At 40.6% G+C, this 8,468-nt stretch overlaps 1 pseudogene; it reads right to left on the reverse strand.

The window, feature by feature from the left end:
- Window positions 1-1,990: 1,990 nt before the first annotated feature.
- On the reverse strand, window positions 1,991-3,311 carry LOC110144553 (tyrosine--tRNA ligase, mitochondrial pseudogene; annotated as a pseudogene).
- Between the last annotated feature and the right edge of the window lie 5,157 nt (window positions 3,312-8,468).

Consider the following 8,468-nt stretch of genomic DNA (forward strand, 5'->3'; position numbering starts at 1 on the left):
CACAATTCATATGGGAACACAAAAGACCCTGAATAGCCAAAGTGGTCTTGAGAAAGAAGAATGGAGCTGGGGGAATCAACCTTCCTAATTTCAGATTATACTACAAAGCTACAGTCATCAAGACAGTATCCTACTGGCACAAAAACAGAAATGTAGACCAATGGAACAAGATAGAAAGTCCAGAAATAAACCCATGTACCTATGAGTACCTTATTTTTGACAAAGGAGGCAAGAATATACAATGGGGCAAAGATAGCTTCTTCAATAAATGGTGCTGGGAAAACTGGAGAGCTACATGTAAAAGAATGAAATTAGAACACTTCATACACAAAGATAAACTCAAAATGGATTAAAGACCTAAATGTAAGACCAGAAACCATAAAATTCTTAGAGGAAAACACAGGCAGAACACTCGATGACATAAACCAAAGCAGTGTACTCTATAACTCACCTTCTAGAGTAACGGAAATCAAAACAAAAGTAAACAAGTGGGACCTGATTAAACTTAAAAGCTTTTGCACAGCAGAGGAAACTATAAGCAAGGTGAGAAGACAACCCTCAGAATGGGAGAAAATAATAGCAAAGGAAACAACTGACAAAGTATTAATTTCCAAAATCTATAAGCAGCTCATATAACTCAATACTAGAAAAACAAACCACCCAATCAAAAAGTGGGAAGAAGACTTAAACAGACATTTCTCCAAAGAAGACATACAGATAGCTAACAATCACATGAAAAGATGGTCAACAACACTCACTATTAGAGAAATGCAAATCAAAACTACAATGAGATATATCACCTCACACCAGTCAGAATGGCCATCATCAAAAAGTCTACAAACAATAAATGCTGGAGAGGGTGTGGAGAAAAAGGAACACTCTTGCACTGCTGGTGGAAACGTAAATTGATACAGCCACTATGGAAGATGGTATGGAGATTTGTTAAAAAACTAGGAATAAAACCACCATATGACTCAGCAATCCCACTCCTAGGCATACACCCTGAGGAAACCAAAATTTAAAGAGACACAAGCATCCCATTGTTCATTTCAGCACTATTTACAATAGGTAGAACATGGAAGCAACCTCAATGTCCATCAACAGATGAATGGATAAAGAAGTTGTGGTACATATACACAATGGAATATTACTCAGTCATGAAAAGGAGCACATATGAGTCATTTCTAATGAGGTGGATGAACCTAGAACCAATTATACAGAATGAAGTAAGTCAGGAAAAGAAAGATAAATATCATATTCTATAAATATCATATTCGTATATGGAATCTAGAAAAATAATACTGAAGAATTTATTTACAGGTAAAGAGTAGAGAAACAGACATAGAGAATTGACTTATAGACATGGGGAGAAGGGAGGAGAGGGTGAGATGTATGGGAACAGTAACATGGAAACTTATACTATCATATGCAAAATAGATAGCCAACAGGAATTTGCTGTATGCCTCAGGAAACTCAAACAGGGGTCCCAACCTAGAGGAGTGGGATGGGGAGGGAGATATGAGGGAGTTTCAAAAGGGAGGGGATATATGTATACCTATAGCTGATTAATGTTGAGGTTTGACAAAAAACAGCAAAATTCTATAAAGCAATTATCCTTCAATAAAAAATAAATTAAAAAAAGTATCTACAATTCCATATTATACTTCTTTTTCACTGTTCTTCCTCATCTTTAAAAGAGGGAACAGAATGGGAAAGGCAGCATTTAGTTTTTCACGAAAAAACTATTATTGAAAGAGATTAACCCTGGAAATCATGCTTTTCTACTGTAGTCCTCAATGTTCAAGGATTAGGAAATAAAATAGCACACTATTATACAAACATACCCAACCTATATAAATAATGAAGTAATTCACACTGTCAGGCCTCGAGTATACTCCATACTGTTTTGGATTTCCATAAGCCAAGGTATAAGTTCCCATGTCTTGAGAATGAATGACGGATAAACGTGAACCACCAGAAGGATTTTTCATCATAGCTGAAGCCATTATATCATGTGGAAATTTTTTTTTTCCCATTTTAAGTAAGGAAAGGCCATTCTTAAGGATACACAGTCCAACAACCAAAACCAACTCTCAGCATTTGTTACTGTGATATACACTGACTCCGCCTCCTGTGACCATCTCATACCCTCATGAACCATCAGAAATGGCATTTGCTTTGCGGCAAATCTGCGACGCTCATTCCACAATGAAGAATTCAGAAACTTTCAAAACTCTTTTAACTCTAGGTCAGACATGACTTCCAGTGCATCTATACTGCTAAAAGGCTTGTGTGCACCTTTGAGCAGAGTCCAGAGTCCTTGTCCAAAAAACAAGTTTTCTGACTTCTGCAGCAATTTGTCTCTGAGGACCTTGCTTTTTTGGCCCTTTCACATACAGCTGCATTATGTGGTCAACCTCTGCAAGGGTCAAAAAAGTGAAGAGCTTCAGGGACATACTACCCAATTATTCTGCTGCTTGAAAAAAAAATTAATACCATTTAAATGGAGATGTCTTACCTCTGTTCAGCCAAACAGCATTGTCAGCGGACTTTCCCAGTTTTGCTTCAGTTGTAATTAGAGGAACAGAGATTCCAAACACATCTTCGCCACTCAACTTGCAGATGAACTTGGACCCAGATATGGTCCTTCCCATCTGATCATATCCACCCAGCTAGACCCGACATCCATAACGCAGGAACAGGGAGGAGAAATCAGAGGCCTGGAGCACCTGGTATAAAAACTGCCAACCTCCTGCCTTTGGGGCTCTCGAGGCGAGTCAGCATGCTCCATCTGTCAAGGTGCGTGTTCATGAGGAAGTGGCCGCTCCCTGCCGCTAGTAAATCCACCAGGCGCTGCTTCTGGTACCAGGCGAGTTTTCCAGAACAGCTGGGGCCACTAGCCTGGAGCCTCTCTGCGTCAAGCGTCGCCTACGTGCTACGTGATGCCCTGCTCGGGTCTCGCGTGAGCTCTGTGGGTCCTCCCAGCAGTGCGATCACGTAGTGGCGAGCTCGCAGGGCTTGTCACACTCCCCAAAGTGCCGGTAGGCGCCGGACGCTTAGCCAGTTGGCCGTGGGGGTCAGGGCCGCAGCGCGTGGTCTGGGAAAGCCGCCGACTGGGTCGGGGTCCAAAAGCTGGGGAGTTCTGACTTCCTCCGTCTCTCAGGGGTGAATCCTTTGCACAGACCCAGAGGCTTCAACACCGTCAGCAACCCCTGAGGGCTGGAGTGGGCCTCATGCAGTCCCCGGGGGAAGACGCCTAACCCGGCTAGGCTCACAGACTCCCCCTCCAGGACGCAGCACGTGTGCGCCATCTTGGCCACTTCACGAAAGCAATGGTGCCTCATGTGGGTTTAGTTTTTATCTAATTTTTTTATGTTTGTTTTAGTTTTTATCTTACATTGGAGTATAGTTGATTTACAGTGTTGTATTAGTTTCAGGCGTACAGCAAAGAGAGTCAGTTACACGTTTATATATTGTCCTATTCTTTTTCCAAATTTTTTCCTATTTAGGTTTCAGAATATCAAGTAGGGTTCCCTGAGTTATACTGTAGGTCCTTGTTGATTACCTGTATGGTAGTGTGTTAATTCCAAACTCCTAATTTATCCCTCTCCCCAGCATAATGTCGTTTTGATGAGAAACAGATAACACAGTGTGTGTGTGTGTGTGTGTGTGTGTGTGTGTGTATAGAGACTGCAAATTGGCAAATTCTACACCAGTATTAAGGTCTAACTGAACATTGTATTGTACATTTCATCCGGAGGTAGAATTTTATGTACAGAGTTGTTACTTTTATGTTAAACATTTATGTAGAAGACCTGATTTGAAAACTTAACAAAAGTTCAGTGGTAAAACCATAATCTTGTTTTGCTCTAATTAAAGAAAAATGTCCTAGGGAACATGGGTGTTCCCCTTAAGAGAAGGAAGTATGTTTTCTTGGAGCAGATGGGTGAGATGAAAGAGTGGAGCATAATAAAAGGTGTCTATAAAATCAGTCAAGCAAAACATTAAGTGCTGCGAAAAAAGCTCAAGGTTTTAATTGTCTTTCAGAAGTTTGTTTTGTGTGTGGAGGGAAAATGATAACGGTAAATTTCAAAGGCAGCCTCTCTGAATGACTTCCTGTGAAATCTGTAGAACTGGTAGCATTCTGATAGCCTCTAGGTGAGGAATGAGGACATGGAGCAGATGTGTTAATGTTATTATGACTTGGCGATAAGCATTTGCCTTGGCAACTCTAAACAAGGACCAATGAGTCTATGGTCAACTTCAGGAGGGAGGCAGCCCTTTGAAATGCCTGCAGTTCAAGTGACTAATGCTTTCCCAGTGATTCAGCAGGTTAATAATTAATAACATCTGAGTCTTGTGCAACTGGTTACACAAGAGCACTGCAGCCCACTGTGAATTCTTCACCCCTGATATGCTCAGGCTAAGTGTTTTGTTACCAAATACTCCCTGCAGTCGTTCTTAGCCATTAATCTAAAGTTTCTTTGTTTATAGAGTTGCTGTGAATGCACCAATTTATCATTGACAAATATTTGTTCCTTTGGTTGATGAGACAAGTTGGAAATGAATCAGAGCTCCAGGTCTCCCCACCTCCTGGCTACCAGGTAACGTTTCACAATGAAAGTGGATCTCAGGCTGAATTCTGCTATGTGTACAAATATTTGTCAGCAAACTAGCATTGGCTTCTTTTGTAGAAAGGGAAAGACTCAGCTCTCCGTCCTTTTGTATATCCTGAAATTATTTTGCAGGAAATAGCCAGTTCAGGAAAATGTGACTATTTTCTAGCAGTAGAATTCAGTTACTCTGAGATGAAGGGTGAGACTCTGAGACTCTCCCAAAAGTGGCTAACACAAGATACTGGGTGAGGCTTAAGGGACAACTCCTTTAAACCAGTCTCCATGTCCCAGCACCAGTGATTTCACCAATGAAAATTCATTTCTCATCTCCTTTTGTCAATTGACCAACCTTCTGGAGTTAGCGATAAAGATGGCTTGGGAATTCCCTGGCGGTCTAGTGGTTAGGATTCTGCACTTCTACTGCTGGAGCTTCTGTTTGATCCCCAGTTGGTGAACAAAGATACCACAAGCTGTGCAGCAAAAACAAACAAACAAAAACAGGTTTAATTAATAGGAGAAGTTGCCTAAGTGCATGAGTGCTAAGTTGCTTAAGTCATATCTCACTCTTTGCAACCCTGTGGACTGTAGCCCTCCAGCCTCCTCTGTCCATGAGATTCTCCAGGCAAGAATACTGGCGTGGGTTGCCATTTCCTTCTCCAGGGGATTTTTCTGACCCAGGGATCAAACCCACATCTCATGTCTTCTGCACTGGCAGGCAGGTTCTTTACCAGGAGCGCCACCTGGGAGGCTGCCTATGGGTGCTGCTGCACATGTGGGAGACCTGGGTTCGATCCCTGGGTTGGGAAGATCCCCTGGAGAAGGGAAAGGCTACCCACTCCATTATTCTGGCCTGGAGAATTCCATGGACTGTATAATCCATGGGGTCACAAAGAACTGGACCAGACTGAGCGACTTTCACTTTTTTTTCTGAAAGCTACCATTACCCTCCAAATACTTTACCATGCAGTGCTTTTACCAGAAAATCTCAAATACGCATTACATCTAATTAGCACAGATGCATATTTTATGCTCTAAGCTGTAAAGTAGCATGCATTTGAAGTACAAATTAAATGATACAGCTCTTAAAATGGCTATGTATTTCTCTGACCCCAACTAAATAAATCCTTCTTAAGATACTTATATTTTTTTTTGTCATTCAACGTGTACTGTTAAATGATTTTGTACTTTTGTGAAATGAACAATTAAAACAGTTGGTTGTAAAGTCATAACTTATGTTTTAAGTTTTTAACTTTCAAGTCCTATAATGTAACTAATAACTATTCAATTGAATGATTTTCAAGCATGGAAAATGATGTCAAAATGAGAGGAAAGTTATCTAGCATTTCTTACAAAGTAAATGTAGTCAGCTCTCTGTATCCACAGGTTACACATCTACACATTTCAACTAAGCACAGATGAAAAAATCTTGATCAGTTCAGTTCAGTTCAGTCGCTCAGTCGTGTCTGACTTTTGCGACCCCATGAATTGCAGCATGCCAGGCCTCCCTGTCCATCACCAACTCCCGGAGTTTACTCAAACTCATGTCCATTGAGTCAATGATGCCATCCATCCATCTCATCCTCTGTCGCCCCCTTCTCCTCCTGCCCCCAGTCCCTCCCAGTATCAGGGTCTTTTCCAATGAGTCAGCTCTTTGCATGAGGTGGCCAAAGTATTGGAGTTTCAGCTTCAGCATCAGTCCTTCCAATGAACACCCAGGACTTATCTCCTTTAGCATGGACTGGTTGGATCTCCTTGCAGTCCAAGGGACTATCAAGAGTCTTCTCCAACACCATAGTTCAAAAGCATCAATTCTTCGGCGCTCAGCTTTCTTCACCATCCTACTCTCACATCCATACATGACCACTGGAAAAACCATAGCCTTGACTAGACAGACCTTTGTTGGGAAAGTAATCTCTCTGCTTTTTAATATGCTGTCTAGGTTGGTCATAATTTTCCTTCCAAGGAGTAAGTGTCTTAATTTCATGGCTGCAATCACTATCTGCAGTGATTTGGGAGCCCAAAAAAATAAAGTCAGCCACTGCTTCCACAGTTTCCCCATCTATTTGCCATGAAGTGATGGGACTGGATGCCATGATCTTAGTTTTCCGAATGTTTAGCTTTAAGCCAACTTTTTCACTCTCCTCCTTCACTTTTATCAAGAGGCTTTTTAGTTCCTCTTCACTTTCTGCCATAACGGTGGTGTCATCTGCATATCTGAGGTTATTGATATTTCTCCTGGTAATCTTGATTCCAGCTTGTGCTTCTTCCAGCCCAGCATTTCTCGTGAGGTACTCTGCATATAAGTTAAATAAGCAGGATGACAATATACAGCCTTGACATACTCCTTTTCCTATTTGGAACCAGTCTGTTGTTCCATGTCCAGTTCTAACTGTTGCTTCCAAAAAGCTTGATACATATACAAAATTCCTGAAAGGTTAAAAAGTGAAACTTGAATTTTCCTAATCTACCAGCAACAATTTGCATAGCATTTACATTGTATTTACAACCATTTACATAGTATTTACATTGTATTAGGTATTGTAAGTAATTGAAATAAGATTTAAATTATATCTTAAGGGAGCATGTACATAGGTTATAAGCAAATATTTAGCAGTATTATGTAAGGGTATTGAGCATCTGAGGATTTTGTATCTGAGAGGCTCTGGGCACCAATTCTCTGTGGATACCAAAGACTGCTATATTGTTAGACAAAAAAGATTGTTAGACAGAATTGGTTAACATAATTGTCAAATACATAAATCTTCTCCCCTGGGTGAAATCTATCCTCTTTTGTATTGTTTTCACTCTGGGAAGCATTTCACAGCATTTTATTTATTTATTTATTTTTTCTCTTTTTTTATTTTTTATTTTTTTTAATTTTTATTAGTTGGAGGCTAATTACTTTACATCATTGCAGTGGTTTTTGTCATACATTGAAATGAATTAGCCATGGATTTACATGTATTCCCCATCCCAGTCCCCCCTCCCACCTCCCTCTCCACCCGATCCCTCTGGGTCTTCCCAGTGCACCAGGCCCGAGCACTTGTCTCATGTACCCAACCTGAGCTGGCTATCCGTTTCACCCTAGATAATATACATGTTTCAATGCTGTTCTCCTGAAACATCCCACCCTCGCCTTCTCCCAGAGTCCACAAGTCTGTTCCATACATCTGAGTCTCTTTTTCTGTTTTGCATATAGGGTTATCATTACCATCTTTCTAAAGTCCATATATATGTGTTAGTATACTGTAATGGTCTTTATCTTTCTGGCTTACTTCGCTCTGTATAATGGGCTCCAGTTTCATCCATCTCATTAGAACTGATTCAAATGAATTCTTTGTAATGGCTGAGTAATATTCCATGGTGTATATGTACCACAGCTTCCTCATCCATTCGTCTGCTGATGGGCATCTGGGTTGCTTCCATGTCCTGGCTATTATAAACAGTGCTGCGGTCACCTTATCTTCGACAAAGGAGGCAAGGATATACAATGGAAAAAAGATAACCTCTTTAACAAGTGGTGCTGGGAAAACTGGTCAACCACCTGTAAAAGAATGAAACTAGAACACTTTCTAACACCATACACAAAAATAAACTCAAAATGGATTAAAGATCTAAATGTAAGACCAGAAACTATCAAACTCCTAGAGGAGAACATAGGCAAAACACTCTCCGACATAAATCACAGCAGGATCCTCTATGACCCACCTCCCAGAATTTCAGAAATAAAAGCAAAAATAAACAAATGGGACCTAATGAAACTTAAAAGCTTTTGCACAACAAAGGAAACTATAAGCAAGGTGAAAAGACAGCCCTCAGATTGGGAGAAAATAATAGCAAACGAAGCAACAG

Source organism: Odocoileus virginianus, chromosome 26, assembly GCF_023699985.2.
Source record: "Odocoileus virginianus isolate 20LAN1187 ecotype Illinois chromosome 26, Ovbor_1.2, whole genome shotgun sequence".
In the NCBI taxonomy this organism is placed as follows: domain Eukaryota; kingdom Metazoa; phylum Chordata; class Mammalia; order Artiodactyla; family Cervidae; genus Odocoileus; species Odocoileus virginianus.